Source organism: Pleurodeles waltl, chromosome 7 (assembly GCF_031143425.1).
Source record: "Pleurodeles waltl isolate 20211129_DDA chromosome 7, aPleWal1.hap1.20221129, whole genome shotgun sequence".
NCBI classification, from domain to species: Eukaryota; Metazoa; Chordata; class Amphibia; order Caudata; family Salamandridae; genus Pleurodeles; species Pleurodeles waltl.
The window spans coordinates 131,327,902-131,345,363 of NC_090446.1; positions in this window are offsets into that span (position 1 = coordinate 131,327,902).

A 17,462-nucleotide genomic window follows, 5' to 3' on the forward strand; every position below is an offset into this window, starting at 1 on the left:
TGGGATCCAAAGTCCTTGTGGATCAGGAAACAAGTGGTCTATCCAGTCCACTGTGCATCCGTACCAGCCCCCAAAACTTTCTAGTATGATTCTTCCCCCACCAGGGACCAGTCGGAGGCAGAATTTGCCATCACCTGCCCCACTGGCTGTCCATCACGTCAGACAGTGGGTTTTGCAAATAGAAGGGGCTACTCTCTCCCCTTCAAGACTACTTCTACCTCCATGCAACCAACCTACGATTGGATGACAGAGGTTCACGTGGCACTTCTCTGTGGGGAGGTTATGCTCTTGGCCAAGTGACCCATAGAAAGGATCCCTGTGCCAGAATCAGGTTGTGGTTGTTACTCCTGCTACTTTTTGTTGCCTCAGACCCTATCCTAGACCTTCAGTCCCACAATATTCCTCAGGAAGGAGAAGTTCAAAATACCCTCTCTGGCTCAGGTTCTTTCTGCCCTGGACCCCAAAGACTGGATCGTAGTGTTGGGCTTGCAGGGTGCCTATTTCCATATTGCCGTCCTGCCTGCCCACAGAAGTTACTTGCGGTTCACGGTAGGCCACAAGCATTTTTAGTTCATCGTGCTCCCCTTTGGCCTTACCAGTGCCCCTCAGGTGTTCAACATGGTGATGGTGGTGGTCGCAGGTCAGGGGTTTCAGTCTTCCCCCTACCTCTCCTCCCTAAGCGGCAAGTAAGGATATTCAAGCTATGATACAGATGTTTCAGCCTCTATCCTGGATTTTGGTGAGAATTACTCTGAGGCTGGGGGGCCTCTTGCATCCTGCTGGTGACATGCCACATGGCATATGAGGGCTATGCAGTGGGACCTGAAGTTCCAGTGGGTGTAGCATCAGGGGGGGGATCTCTGACATGCTCCAGATCTTGGAGGGAACTGCACAAGATCTGCAGTGGTGGCTTTTGAACTGAGATTACATCAGAGGCAGGTGCCTCTCCCAAACCAGATCTCACAGTAGTGACAGATGTGACCCTCTTGGGTAGGGCAGCCACTTGGGATAGGTGGAGATCTGAGGCATCTATTCTCTCGTGAGTCCGAGCTCCACATCAATCTTTTGGAGCTCAGTGCAATCAGACTGGCGGCAAAAGCATTCCTTCCCTCTCAAAAGGAAAGTAGTGCTGGTGTTCATGGACAACACCACTGCTATGTGGTACTGCAACATGCGGGGTGGGATCGTGGGCCCTTTGTCAGGAGGCTCTGCGCCTCTAGACATGGTTGAAACATCATGGCGGTTCCCTGGTGGTTCAACACCTGGCAGGCTCTCTGAACGCTAGAGCGGATGAACTCTGCTGTCAATGCCTGGTCCTTCAGGAGGTGGCGTAAGGTCTTTCAGCACTGGGGAGAGCCTTGGTTAGATCTGGTTGCCTCCGCAGAAAGCGTGCAATGTCAGCAGTTTTGCGTGTTGGAGTTTTCATGGTGGCACTCGCTCTGTGACGCTTTGTCTCGAGTGGAGCGGAGGCCTCCTGTAAGCTTTAAACTCATACCACTTCTGTTTAGAGTTCTCAAGAATGACTGGGCCCAAGTAATCCTTTTGGCTCCTGGTTGGGCAAGAAGAGTCTGGTATACCGAGCTATTAAGCATGGCCATCGATCCTCCGATCAGACTCACCCCTAAGGGAGGTTATTCTGTCGCAACAGCAGAGGAGGGTTCTCTATTCAGAATTGTCTAGTCTGCGCCTTCTTGCTTGGAGATTGAGTGATGGCAGTTGACAGCTTTTGACCTTCCACCTGAAGTCTGTTGGTGGAGGGAAACCTGACTGTCAAGATAACCCAAACTGTATACGCCTATTGCTGGAGCAAATGTGTGGCATGGTGTATATAAATCCCCCTCCCCAAGGTCTTCCTGTTTTATACTTTTCGTCCCAACCGGGCTCTGCTTTGGGCACCCTCAAAGTTTGTGTTTGCTGTCTCTGCATTTTTTAGATTTCCTGATCAACCCTCTTTGTCTGCTATAGTTAGTAGGTTCCTTAATGGTCTTACCCATGTTTCCTCAATCACCATTCATAATGCCCCAATGGGATTTGCATCTGGTTTCCTCTTAATTTGTGCACCTTTTGAGCTGCTCCATAATTTTCCTTGCAGACTTCTGATGTTAAAAACAGCCTTCCTTGTGGCCATAAAATCTGCCTGCAGGGTAAGCTACTCTACCTTTCCATCTATCCTGACAGTGTTGTTCCGCACCAGGGCTTCCTTTTTACCAAGTGGTCACACACTTTCATGTAGGCCAGTCCCTCACATTACTTACTTTGTATGCACCCCCTAACCCTTATAAGAAAGGAGACTGAATCCATGCAATAAATCAACTTTCTACACTCTGACGCACGAAGCAGGGCTGACTGCTTTAAAGCGCTTCATTACCATTGTGGTCGATTAGCAGTATACACTAAAGGCTAGTGATGCTTTTTGCATCATGATTTTGGGCGTCAGTTTTCATCACTGCGTGAGGGTAGCCGTATGTCATTCACGGGCATAGAGCCCACCTTTTTCCCCCATTTGTCACGCAGTAGGAGTGGATGCAAGCATTTGTGATTTAGTGCCTTGGCTTCGGTAATGGTAAGTGTTATAATGCTAATCTTGAGTTATTTTTTTGTTGCACTGAGGCACGTTATTATGCCAACCTCACCCACTGTGACACCACAGACCCCGACTGCAAATCACTGGCTTCTTCAGAAGTGGAGCTGCTGTATTTGTTCTTTCACTAACTTGATCTGAAGAACGAGCAGGGTTCTTGTTCCCTTGTGAAACTTATCCAAATATCAGACTTAAGTGCAAAGGGAGAAATATGTGCTTACAGTAAAGGCACTTACCTACTGTATGGCTTTAAAATTGGCCTGATCGTCATGCCCTTAGCATTAATGCCAAAAACATGGATTGATATGCACACAATTAATGTTAAAAAGCAATTTAGGTCCTCCTCTTACTTCACACGTTTTACTTAATGTTGCATTCACCAAGGGAGTTGGCTGTTTCATCTTGCTCTTTCTGTATTTTTCTGTGTGCTTTTTATTACTCTTGCATAGTGCACACTTTGACTCGTGCCAGGTGTTTGAGGGGCTTTGAGAGTGCTGGTGCTGAGGCTGAAGGTAAAGCAAAGTGATTGTCAGTGTGTTGGCGTCTCTGCAGAGCACCCAGAACAATGGTCAAATATTCCATTTACAATTGAAATTCAGTGTAAATGTGTGTAAAGGAGGAGCACAGTGGTCAAAAAATTTAGAAGGCAAAAGTACAAGTGTTTAAATGTGAATGAGTCTAGTGTGTGTTTGGGGTGGTAAAATGAGGGAGATACGAGGAAGTGCATTCAGGTGAGTGAAAAGAGGGTGCTGAAGAGGAGAGAGGAAGTTTAAAATGTGCAGATGGATGAGCTGTGAAGAGGATAAAGGGCAAACATAGCTAACATAAAGCACACAACTGAAGGCCTTACTCCTTCCACAGGCCTCAATATTATTTAATTCAGAATTGAAACATTTCCAATGTTAAATATTTATAACTAATCATTGTTACTTGTTTATCTTGGAACTAACAACCACTGACAAAGCCGACGGTACTGACAGGTTGTAGGTGTATGTCAGTTGTGTTATATTTCTGGATGCAATAACATCTGCGAGAAACCAAAATACAGGCTGGGTGGTGCACCATGGGAATCTCAGAAATGTATTTTGCATGTTCCCTTTTAGAGAGCCCCCACTTTTTTCATTCCCCCACTTAAAGACCTTCTGCACATAGTTCTGTATGACTGATTGCAGCCAGCAGCTGTGGGTGCTTCCTGATCCCTAGTTAGAGTATTTTCTTCCAATGTTATTGCCACATGCAAGACACTGGGTAAGCACACACTTTAAACGGCCTGAAGTTGTTGCACTGTATAATTCACACTTTAAAGTAGTAAAGAGTTAATATATTGATGAAGTAAGATGTGGGGCTGTTTTTAAATGTTTAATGTTTCAAGACTATACATTCCCACTGCTTTATAAACCTGGCTTTCTCACTAAATGTATTTCCTTTCAAATGCACCATTTGTCAATTGTGAGAGAGGGCATCTTTTTGACATGGTTATCCCCCCACTTTTTGCCTGATGTTGATGTGTCTTAGAAATTGTAGTGCCCATGGACCCTGCTAACCAGGTTCCCTGGGCCAGAGCTCTTTCCCTAAACCTGTTGTGATGCTTTGGCACAATTGGATACACCCTTAGCTACCACTATAAGTCTCTAGTAAGTGGGCACCTATGTGCCCAGGGCATGGGGTGCTATTGGTAGGACCCTGAGGTAGCACTGACTGTTCCACCCTCTAGGCCCAGGCACCCAGCACTGCCATTGCAGGCTGAGTGTTCTGGTGCGAACCTAAAACACAAACTTGACATGGCACACTGTCCTGTCCACCGTACACTCCATTTACTATGGGTAAGACACCCCTCTGTCAGGCCTTACAGCCCTAAGGCAGGGTGCTTCACATGTGTGAGGGCATAAGGTCCTTGCCAAACCTGGGACATAGCGAGTGAACAGAGCAGCCATTTTAATACATGTGCTGGACACCGGTCAACATGAGTTTCCCAGCTACGTGATGGCCACTGGGAACCCTGGGTTATTTGGTATCAAACCGCTCGGAATGATAAATCCAAACTGGTGCTATTATTGGATTTATCCCTAAATGTACCCAGGGGCCACCTTAGAGGTGCTCCCTGCAAAAGCTAACTATCTGGGCATGGTCGCTGACTGGTCTTATCCAGCTGCCACCTCCAGACAGCCAATATACAAACTTAGGGGAGACCCCTGCCTCTGCTAACAGCCCCTCCCTCAGGAACGTGCACTGTCCTGACCAAGTTTCAAAGGGCTTACTGCCCTTGAACCTTGACACCACTCGCCTTCCCCCTCCTTCTTCCCCCCCCCCCCCTCCCCCTCCCTCCAACCCACCCACCTCCTCTTACCTGCTGCTAACAGCAGCTGGCACCCCCCTTTGCAAACCTACACTTTTGGCAGGAGCAAAAGTTAGAAACCTAACAAAAAGGGTAGGAGGATTGGCCTCGCCTGGCAGGCACCACCCCAAGGTGTTGCCTGCGAGGTGGACAATCTTGATTGGAGGGTAAGTAGCCAATTAGGTTTAAGAGAAGTGACCCTACCCACAGGAAGTGCTCACTGTATTCAATAGCCTGAGATCTCCTTTCAGAGTGAAGGTATCGCTCTCCAAGCAAGCAAGAATCAACAAGCCAGTGAGGGTCACTTCACTGATCAGCCGATATCTCCTGGACTGGAAATCGCAGCTGGACCCGACGACTGCCAGGACCAACCCTGCAAGTGTGCCACGTTTGGTGGCGTTGTGCCCCCTGGTGGCCAGACCGTACCAACACCCTGGGTACTGGTCAGTGGATGTCAGACACCTAGAAAACCAGCTCCCCCAGAGCTGGAAAAGGACCAGAAGGAAACCCCAGTCGAGGGACTTTAGGGACACCCCGGACCTCCAGCCAGAGTGTACCCGTTGTCATGTAAGACTCACCTCCAGCTCCAAGGAGCTCTGTTGCGCACAGATCTGGATCAACAACTTGTCCTGCACCTGGCTGTCCAGTGCCTGCAATGAGGAACCAGCTGTGCCACAGAATCCCACACCCTAAGGGGAGCCCAAGGCACCACCTGTAAATCTGCAAGAACCACCCTTTTCAAGTGGTCCCCCGGAGTGACCCGCCACCTGCTTCAAGCGACCTTGCAGTGCTGATTCTGTTGGAACCAGGAGCTACCTGAGTCTCTCCAGCTGGCACAGTGTGCCCACTGACGACCTCGATAAATCTGCAAAAGTGGAACCTGGTAATCTAACTGATTTTTATATGCATGTTTTAAAGTGACTACCTATAGATTCCTGTGGTGTGTAATTAAGCACAGAAAGACTGCATTTAATAAAACTTTGAAAATTCATATTTTAAAAAAGTACTCAAATTTTGATAATCTTGATTTTCAAAATTATATAAAAATCAGAACTCTTTTTGTAAATTGGTCTCAAGTTATTCCTTAGAGTGTGTTGTGTGATTGATACTGTGAGTACAGCCAATTCTTTGTACTTCTCCAAGATTAGCCTCACTGCTCGACCAAGCTACCTTGAAAATTAAAGCATTAGGTGGTCTAGTTTTTACCTCTGGAAACCAACTTGTGGTTGCCTAGTTTTGCACACTACATAAAGAGACTGCCTCTTACATCAATCTTTTTTCAAATTTTTTTTTTGGGGGAGGAGGACCCACCCTGTCCCCAATGTTTGTCCATTGAGCTTGCTAGCTTCACTCGCTACATAAGTCATACCCAGACTCTTACGCCACACCACTTTCAAATTTCACCAGCTGCCACTGTGTACAACAAAATCCTCTTCTCCCTTCCCCTACATCTGATTCTTTATTAAATCCTAGATTGTGCCCCAACTACTCATTACAAAGTAGAAAATGCTAAGAAGCTGGGTTACCCCATAGGTTTGCACAGTACAATACATATGGACAGACTTTGCTGGAAGTAATAACACATGCATATGTTACCTTTAAGATGGAGGATGGTACAAGTAGACTCATGAAACGTAGCACAGGAAGAAATGCAGCACAAAACAATTTTTTTTTTTTAAATTTCTTTTGGAGTGTGCCTTGTTTTTTTTCTGGTGGGAAATGTAGTAGCAAATTATATCCGGCATTTCTGCAGTAATGTTCCACTACTATGTAACTGTGCTACATCCTGTTAGTGTTTCTATCACTCCTGGTGTGTGCTTGCAAAGCGTTGTCTGCTAAATGGACGCAGTGCACTAAGTATGTCCTACATCACATATGGGTGCTATATGTAAAGTGTCAGATGCTCAGTTGGAAGCTTTACTCATGTGAACCATTAGAGTAATTAAGGAAGTGCATCACTGCAGAGTTAACAAGTTGGTGCTCTGGGGAGTTAGACACCCATAGCATGTAGTCAAACCAAGCTTGAATGCTTATGGGACCACTGGAAGATTGTCCTTGCGACTGATGCCTCTGAAAGGCCATTGGAGCTGAGAGGGGTTAATGAGATCCTGAGAAGTCTCAGCCTGGGAATGACCAACTCCTCCAAAGCCATAAAAGTAATTGAGTCATCAGCCTTTTGGAATATAGAATCTCAGTTTTCTTATCGGCTGGTCTCAGTTCTCAGGGTGTTAACTAGTTAGATAACTGAAAACCTTTTGCAACTCAGATTGTTTTAAACTCTTAATGCACTTGGAATGATGCGTCATTGCAAGATAGATGTGGTGACCAGGCTTAGTATCGCTCTCTCTGTGTGTGTGTGTGTGTGTGTGTGTGTGTGTGTGTGTGTGTGTATATATATATATATGTGTGTGTATATATATGTATATATATGTATATGTATATATATTGTTCAATGGCATGTGTAGCTGCAGATACACATGCTGTGCATTATCCTGCCATCTAGTGTTGGGCTTGGAGTGTTACAAGTTGTTTTTCTTCGAAGAAGTCTTTTCGAGTCACAAGACCAAGGGACTCCTCCCCTTTCGGCTCCGTTGCGCATGGGCGTCGACTCCATCTTAGATTGTTTTTTTTCCGCCATCGGGTTCGGACGTGTTACTCTTCGCTCCGTGTTTCGGTTCGGAAAAGTTAGTTAACAATCGGAAAATTTGACGGTATTGTTTGCGCTCGGTATCGGGTTAGTGATAGCAAATCGACACTGAAGAAAAGAAGAGCTCCGACAGCCCTTCGGGGCTTCCACTCCTCAGCGGGGCCTGGTCAGCCCGACAGCGTGCGTCTTCAAGGCTCATGGAACGGACCCCATTCCGCTTCTGCCCCAAATGCCACGCTAAGTATCCTTATACAGACCAACATTTGGTCTGTAATTTCTTTGTCCCCTGAACACAAAGAGGATGCGTGCGAGGCCTGTTGGGCATTTCGGTCGAAGAAGACGCTGAGGGACCGGAGAGCTCAAAGACTTCAAATGGCGTCGACATCGAAGAAGAGGAGACATTCTCTGTTCCAGATTCGGACTCGGACAAGCCTAAGAGTGAGCAGCTGACGAGGCAACAAACCGTGAGTAAACCTCCCCCGGCTAAAACCCACTTGAAAATTATTAAGGCCCAGGGGACGCCACCGCCGACAGGCCATGGCTTTACCCGAAAGCACGGTGACCAAGCATCGGCACCGAAAAAGGCCTCACAGCAGCCGAAGACATCTGACTCCGGTCGATATACCAGCAATGAATATGCTCGGCACCGAGATACCGGCTCCGACCAGACCCGGCACCGAGAAATCGGCACCCTGAAATCCAAGAAGGGTTCTTCGGAGCTGAAAAAGACTGCTGAAAAGGTTTCGGTGCCGAAACACCCAGCTTCGGAGCCGAAACAAAGCTCCTATACAGACGAACAGGGCTTTTCATCACAACTACGAGGCCACAGGTTTGATCAAGAACTGGGGATGGGAGAGCCAGACCATACACAGAGGAGGCTCCATATACAGAAGGACACAGGGAAAATAAGTACACTTTTCCCCCAATTAAGATGAAGCGGAAGCTCACATTCCATGAGGCGGAAATGCAGCCAAAAGCTAAAGTGGCTAAAGAAAAAACACCACCACAGCCATCACCACCAACCTCACCACATCTGTCCCCAATAGCAACACCCCCAATGGTGCAGTCACCAATGCACACAGGGATGAGCCAAGATGACCCAGATGCATGGGATCTGTACGATGCACCAATCTCTGAAAATAGTCCGGATTGCTACCCAGCAAGGCCATCGCCACCAGAAGACAGTACTGCTTACATGCAGGTGGTTTCCAGGGCAGCTACTTTTCATAACGTAGCATTGCATTCCGAACCTATAGAAGAAACCTTCTGGGGACGCACCACCACCCGACAAAGTCAGAAATTCGATGCTGCAGGTAAAAGGGTGGCAGCACAGGCAGCCAATCAATGGTGAATTGCCAATTCACAGGCTCTATTGGCAAGATATGACAGGGCACATTGGGACGAAATGCAACATTTAATTGAACACGTTCCAAAAGCGTGCCCAACAGATTGTAGAGGAGGGCCAAACCATCTCCAACAATCAAATAAGGTCAGGGATGGACTCAGCAGACACGGTGGCCAGAACAGTAAACATGGTGGTCACCATTCGGAGACATGTGTGGCTACGTACCTCCGGATTTAAGCCAGAGATCCAGCAGGCTGTGCTGAATATGCCTTTTAACGGACAATTGTTTGGGCCGGAGGGGGATACAGCAATAGACAAACTAAAGAAAGACACTGACACTGCCAAAGCCATGGGCGCGCTCTACTCCCCACAGAGCAGAGGCACTTTTAGGAAGCCACACTTTAGAGGGGGTTTCGGGCCCAAAGCACAGAGCCTTCGACCTCACAGGCCAGACCCACATACCAGGGCCAATACCAAAGAGGAGGCTTTAGGGGACAATATAGGGGTGGACAGTTCCCTAAAACAAGGGAAATTCCAAAGCCCAAAAACCCCACAAACTAAACAGTGACTTCAACGTCACAAACCCCCAACACCAGTGGGGGGGGGGGGGGGAGACTCACACATTATTACCAGAATTGGAAACACATAACTATGGACTTGTGGGTCCTAGCCATTATCCAACATGGTTATTGCATAGAATTCCCTACAAATACCACCAGATGTGCCTCCAAGAGCACACATGTCCAGACAGCACTTAGATCTGTTACAACTAGAAGTCCAAGCGTTGTTACAAAAAGAGGCAATAGAACTAGTACCCAACCATCACAAAGGAACAGGTGTTTACTCCCTGTATTTCCTAATTCCAAAAAAGGACAAAACACTGAGACCCATATTAGACCTCAGAACACTGACTCTTTACATCAAATCAGATCACTTTCACATGGTGACACTTCAAGACGTGATTCCCTTGCTCAAACAACAAGACTACGTGTCAACATTAGATCTCAAGGATGCTTATTTCCACATACCCATACATCCTTCCCACAGGAAATACTTACGGTTTGTAATCCAAGGCGTGCCTTACCAATTCAAAGTGTTACCGTTCGGGATTACAACAGCACCAAGAGTATTCACAAAATGCCTTGCGGTAGTAGCTGCCTCATATCAGGAGGCAGCACATGCACATATTCCCTTACCTAGACGATTGGTTAATAAAAACCAACATTTGGCAACAGTGTCTTCAACACACAAAATAGGTCATAGAAAGCCTTCACAAGCTAGGGTTCTCTATAAACTACCAAAAAATCACATCTACAACTGTGCCAAATACAACAATACTTAGGAGCAACAATCAACACACAAAAAGGGATTGCCACTCCAAGTCCACAAAGGGTAAAAGCATTTCAAAATGTAATACTAAACATGCACCCAAACCAACACTATTAAGTGAGGTTTATGATGAAACTTCTAGGCTTGATGTCTTCATGCATAGCCAATGTCCCAAACGCAAGACTACACATGCGGCCCTTACAACAGTGCCTAGCAACACAATGGACACAAGCACAGGGTCAACTTCAAGATCTAGTGTTGATAGACCGCCAAACACACTCCTCGCTTCAATGGTGGAATCCTATAAATTTAAACCAAGGGCGGCCATTCCAAGACCCTGTACCTCAAAACGTGATCACAACAGATGCTTCCATGGTAGGGTGGGGGGCACACCTCAACCAGCACAGCATCCAGGGACAATGGGACGCTCAACAAAGCCAACTTCATATAAATCATCTGGAACTACTTGCAGTATTTCTAGCATTGAAAGCTTTTCAACCGTTAACAGCCCACAAACACATTCCTGTCAAAACAGACAACATGACAACAATGTATTACCTAAACAAACAGGGAGGGACACACATCACAGCTGTGTCTCTTAGCACAAAAGATTTGGCATTGGGCGATTCACAATCACATTCGCCTAATAGCACAGTACATCCCAGGAATCCAAAACCAGTTAGTCGACAATCTCAGTCGAGATCACCAACAAACCCACGAATGGGAAATTCATCCCCAGATACTACAAACTTACTTTCAAAGCTGGGGAACACCACAAATGGATCTATTCGCAACAAAAGAAAACGGAAAATGCCAAAACTTTGCGTCCAGGTACCCACACCCTCACTCCAAGGGCAATGTGTTATGGATGAGTTGGTCAGGGATATTTGCTTACGCTTTTCCCCCTCTCCTTCCGTATATAGTAAACAAATTGAGTCAAAACAAACTCAAACTAATACTAGTAGCACCAACTTGGGCTCGCCAACCATGGTACAAAACACTACTAGATCTGTCAGTAGTACCCCATAATCAAACTGCCAAACAGACCAGATCTGTTAACTCAACACAAACAGATCAGACACCCAAATCCAGCATCGCTCAATCTAGCAATCTGGCTCCTGAAAGAATTTTGACATTTAGACCTTACACAAGAATGTATGGAGGTCATTAAACAAGAAAGAAAACCTACTACAAGACATTGTTATGGAAAAGATTTGTTTATTACTGCCATAATAATCAAATTCAACCACTACATGTGTAGGAAGTTGGCTCTGTATGCACTATTTCAAAGTAAGGAATAGTATGCACAGAGTCCAAGGGTTCCCCTTAGAGGTAAGATAGTGGCAAAAAGAGATAATACTAATGCTCTATTTTGTGGTAGTGTGGTCGAGCAGTAGGCTTATCAAAGGAGTAGTGTTAAGCATTTGTTGTACATACACACAGGCAATAAATGAGGAACACACACTCAGAGACAAATCCAGGCCAATAGGTTTTGTTATAGAAAAATATCTTTTCTTAGTTTATTTTAAGAACCACAGGTTCAAATTCTACATGTAATATCTCATTTGAAAGGTATTGCAGGTAAGTACTTTAGGAACTTTGAATGATTACAGTAGCATATATACTTTTCATATAAAACACAAATAGCTGTTTTAAAAGTGGGCACAGTGCAATTTTCACAGTTCCTAGGGGAGGTAAGTTATTGTTAGTTTTAGCAGGTAAGTAAATCACTTACAAATCTCAGGTTTGGGTCCAAGGTAGCCCACCGTTGGGGGTTCAGAGCAACCCCAAAGTTACCACACCAGCAGCTCAGGGCTGGTCAGGTGGAGAGGTCAAAGAGGTGCCCAAAACGCATAGGCTTCAATGGAGAGAAGGGGGTGCCCCGGCTCCGGTCTGCCAGCAGGTAAGTACCCGCGTCTTCGGAGGGCAGACCAGGGGGGTTTTGTAGGGCACCGGGGGGGACACAAGTCAGCACAAAAAGTACACCCTCAGCAGCGCGGGGGTGGCCGGGTGCAGTGTGCAAACACGCGTTGGGTTTTCAATGATGTTCAATGAGAGACCAAGGGATCGCTTCAGCGGTGCAGGCAGGCAAGGGGGGGGCTCCTCGGGGTAGCCACCACCTGGGCAAGGGAGAGGGCCTCCTGGGGGTCACTCCTGCACAGAAGTTCCGTTCCTTCAGGTGCTGGGGGCTGCGGGTGCAGGGTCTTTTCCAGCCGTCGGGACTTTAGGTTCAGGCAGTCGCGGTCAGGGGGAGCCTCGGGATTCCCTCTGCAGGCGTCGCTGTGGGGGTTCAGGGGGGACAACTTTGGTTACTCACAGTCTCGGAGTCACCGGAGGGTCCTCCCTGAGGTGTTGGTTCTCCACCAGTCGAGTCGGGGTCGCCGGGTGCAGTGTTGCAAGTCTCACGCTTCTTGCGGGGAGTTGCAGGGGTCTTTAAATCTGCTCCTTCGAAACAAAGTTGCAGTCTTTTGGAGCAGGGCTGCTGTCCTCGGGAGTTTCTTGTCTTTCTTGAAGCAGGGCAGTCCTCTGAGGATTCAGAGGTCGCTGGTCCTTTGGAAAGCGTCGCTGGAGCAGGTTTTTTTGGAAGGCAGGAGACAGGCCGGTAGGACTGGGGCCAAAGCAGTTGGTGTCTTCTGTTCTTCCTCTGCAGGGGTCTTTCAGCTCAGCAGTCTTCTTCTTCTTGTAGTTTCAGGAATCTAAATTCTTAGGTTCAGGGAAGCCCTTAAATACTAAATTTAAGGGCGTGTTTAGGTCTGGGGGGGTTAGTAGCCAATGGCTACTAGCCTTAAGGGTGGGTACACCCTCTTTGTGCCTCCTCCCAAGGGGAGGGGGCCACATCCCTAATCCTATTGGGGGAATCCTCCATCTGCAAGATGGAGGATTTCTAAAAGTTAGTCACTTCAGCTCAGGACACCTTAGGGGCTGTCCTGACTGGCCAGTGACTCCTCCTTGTTATTCTCATTATTTCCTCCGGCCTTGCCGCCAAAAGTGGTGGCCGTGGCCGGAGGGGGCGGGCAACTCCACTAGCTGGAGTGTCCTGCGGTGCTGGAACAAAGGGGTGAGCCTTTGAGGCTCACCGCCAGGTGTTACAGCTCCTGCCTGGGGGAGGTGTTAGCATCTCCACCCAGTGCAGGCTTTGTTACTGGCCTCAGAGTGACAAAGGCACTCTCCCCATGGGACCAGCAACATGTCTCGGTTGTGGCAGGCTGCTGGAACCAGTCAGCCTACACAGATAGTCGGTTAAGGTTTCAGGGGGCACCTCTGGGGTGTATTTTACAATAAAATGTACACTGGCATCAGTGTGCATTTATTGTGCTGAGAAGTTTGATACCAAACTTCCCAGTTTTCAGTGTAGCCATTATGGTGCTGTGGAACTCGTGTTTGACAGACTCCCAGACCATATACTCTTATGGCTACCCTGCACTTACAATGTCTAAGGTTTTGTTTAGACGCTGTAGGGGCACAGTGCTCATGCACTGGTGCCCTCACCTATGGTATAGTGCACCCTTCCTTAGGGCTGTAAGGCCTGCTAGAGGGGTGACTTATCTATACTTGCATAGGCAGTGAGAGGCTGGCATGGGACCCTGAGGGGAGTGCCATGTCGACTTACTCATTTTGTTCTCACCAGCACACACAAGGTGGCAAGCAGTGTGTCTGTGCTGAGTGAGGGGTCCCCAGGGTGGCATAAGACATGCTGCAGCCCTTAGAGACCTTCCCTGGCATCAGGGCCCTTGGTACCAGGGGTACCAGTTACAAGGGACTTACCTGGATGCCAGGGTGTGCCAATTGTGGAATCAAAAGTACAGGTTAGGGAAAGAACACTGGTGCTGGGGCCTGGTTAGCAGGCCTCAGCACACTTTCAATTCAAAACATAGCATCAGCAAAGGCAAAAAAGTCAGGGGGTAACCATGCCAAGGAGGCATTTCCTTACAACATGCGTCTGCAAAAAACATTGTAAGCTATTTATTACACTTACAAAAAGCAAATCTAGCTTTTTCATCCATTAAAGTACATGTCACAGCAATATCTGCAGATTACACATTCAAAATCACTCTTTAGCATCCCAGTCATCAAAGCATTTATGGATGGTCTAAAGAGAATCATACCCCCAAGAACACCACCAGTTCCCTCATGGAACCTCAATATTGTATTAACACGACTCATGGGTCCACCATTTGAACCCATGCACTCTTGTGAAATGCAGTACTTAACCTGGAAAGTAGCCTTCCTAATAGCTATCACATCTCTTAGAAGAGTAAGTGAAATACAAGCATTTACTATACAAGAACCCTTTATACAAATACATAAACAGGTTCTACGCACAAATCCCAAATTTTTACCAAAAGTTATATCACCGTTCCACCTAAACCAAACAGTGGAACTCCCAGTCTTTTTTCCACAACCAGACTCAGTAGCTGAAAGAGCCTTACATACATTAGACATCAAAAGAGCACTAATGTATTACATTGATAGAACAAAACAATTTCGCAAGACAAAACAATTGTTTGTAGCCTTCCAAAAACCTCATGCAGGGAATCCAATATCCAAACAGGGCATTGACAGATGGATAGTGAAATGTATTCAAACCTGTTATGTGAAAGCAAAGAGACCTGCCTATTACCCCAAAGGCACACTCCACTAGAAAGAAATGCGCCACAATGGTCTTTCTAGGAAATATACCTATGACAGAAATCTGTAAGGCAGCCACATGGTCTACGCCTCATACATTCACAAAACACTACTGTGTAGATGTGTTAACACAACAAGCCACAGTAGGACAGGCAGTATTATGAACATTATTTCAAACAACTTCCACTCCTACAGGCTAAACCACCGCTTTTGGGGAGTAACTGCTTACTAGTCTATGCACAGCATGTGTATCTGCAGCTACACATGCCATCGAATGGAAAATGTCACTTACCCAGTGTACATCTGTTCGTGGCATGAGACGCTGCAGATTCACATGTGCCTCCCCGGGAGCCTGTAGCCATTTAAGTTGATGAAAACTGTATATTATATGTTGATGAAACTTGTACATTTGTAAATATATATCACTTTTAATCACATTATGTGCTTACATACTTACTCCATTGCATGGGCACCTTTACTATATACACATCTCCTACCTCACCCTCTGTGGGGGAAACAATCTAAGATAGAGTCGACGCCCATGCGCAATGGAGACGAAAGGGGAGGAGTCCCTCGGTCTCGTGACTCGAAAATACTTCTTCGAGTAACACTCCGAGCCCAACACTAGATGGCAGGATAATGCACAGCATGTGAATCTGCAGCGTCTCATGCCATAAACAGATGTACACTGGGTAAGTGACATTTTCCATATTTATATATATGTATATGTATATATATATGTATGTTCTCCTGTGTCTCCTGGATACCTAGGCGTTTACTTTTTTGTTTGACTGTCACATATGAATGTGAGATATATAAGGCACAAGGCTGGGCCTATGCGGCAAACCCTGCTGTGTGCCAGGTCCCAAGAGGCACCAAGCTAGGTGCAAGTGACTCTACCCCCACAGGGAGCCAGAACACAAGATGTACCAGGTCTCACTCTAGGGAGGTGTAAACATCGGGGGCAACAAGGAAGGTCCAGGCTGCCCTTTTTGCCTTGTGGGATAGGGCATGAAGGAGATAACCCGGCTGTGTAGTCATTATTTATGTTTCTGTAAATGATTTATAATCCATAACAGTGTACTCAGCATTGCATGCATTGATAGATGTGTAAATGTACATAGCCCAGCTCACTACACGCTAATGACAGATGCTTAGTTTCTTGAGCCCCAGTGCTGTGCACTCTGAGGCACATGCATTGTCAGTTGGTTATCAGCCAGCTTTGCTAGGCTCAGCCTGAACTAGATGTTCTACTTCACACCAACCTAAAAGAGGAAGCCTTGGCAATTCGACTACAATACTCTTTAAAGTCGGGTACAACAGCAATACTTGATATAAGGATTTCCTCATAAGCCTCAGGTTAAGCAGCCCTGGAGAAAAGGCCTGACAAAATCCCCTGGAATAATAAATTGTTATTGCTTTGCTCCTCTTCCTTGTTACAGTCCTTACTCAGGGTGATTCTCTCTCTGATAGACTGGAATGTACAAGGAATACTTGGACGCTGTGTAATGAAGATTATCAGTAAGTAATTGCGGTGTTATCTTTTCCACCTACAGGAGGGCTCCAAAATATATGTTTGGATGACACCATCACCGCATTCCTCTACAGGAGGATCCCAGCTAGCGGGAGGCATGAATCTCAGCCCTTCTAGTCTGAGGATGCAGCTGCCCCCCAATGCTGAAGCAGTGCGTGAGGAAAGTTTGCAGTGTATTTCTTGGAGGAGAAAACCTTTACACACCTCAATGATCTCAAAGAAAAGACTCGCCCTTCAACCATGAATACATTTTCCCATTCTGTGTCTTTATGAGAGAGAGAAAGAAAGAGAAAAAAAAAAAAAAAGAGAAACTTTTGCCTGTTTCGATCATTGCCTTCTCTGAGGGAAATTCAGGTCTGAAAGATATGACCCGCTGAGTGCTGTATAAATTTACCTCATAAGAAAAACATGCTTTTAACAGAGCATCAAGCCAGAAAGCAAATATGCTTTGTAGTAGATACAGGAGAGAGGCAATACATGGCTCTGCACCAGAGGCTCCGATCTATTGCTTACGTGTCCATCTTCTAACAGCTCTGAATTCTCTCTCTGTGACTCCATATTTGATTAGTCAGGGCAGAGAGGATGGCCATCGTGAAGCTTCCACAGCAGGGTTTGGACCCATTTGTCAATGCAGTACCATGCCTTTAGTATCCCTGATTAGTGAGTGCCCAGCTCCACAAGCCTGGGCACTCGCCCAGACCTGCCAACTTAAAATGTGCATTGGCAAAGACAATACGTCTTGCCTTTGAGACCTACTATACTCACCAATGGTTTCTGCTATCATGTGTACAGCATCCCTGATGTGCAGCTTGGATAAAAATAAAAAAAAGTTTTAAAAAGTGCTATGATACTGCAGCCGTGCCATTTTGTATGGGCATATGTGCACCAACACAATGATGCAAGCAAGTTGGATCTGTAAAAAAAAAAAAAAAAAAAAAGTAGCATGAAAGTATGGTAAGTAGCTGGGTGGATGGGGAGTAACACAGAGGGCTGGGATGACGAAAAGCAACATGGAGTGTGTGGGAGAGGAGGAGAATCGACCGGTGAGAGAGAAGAGGGCAG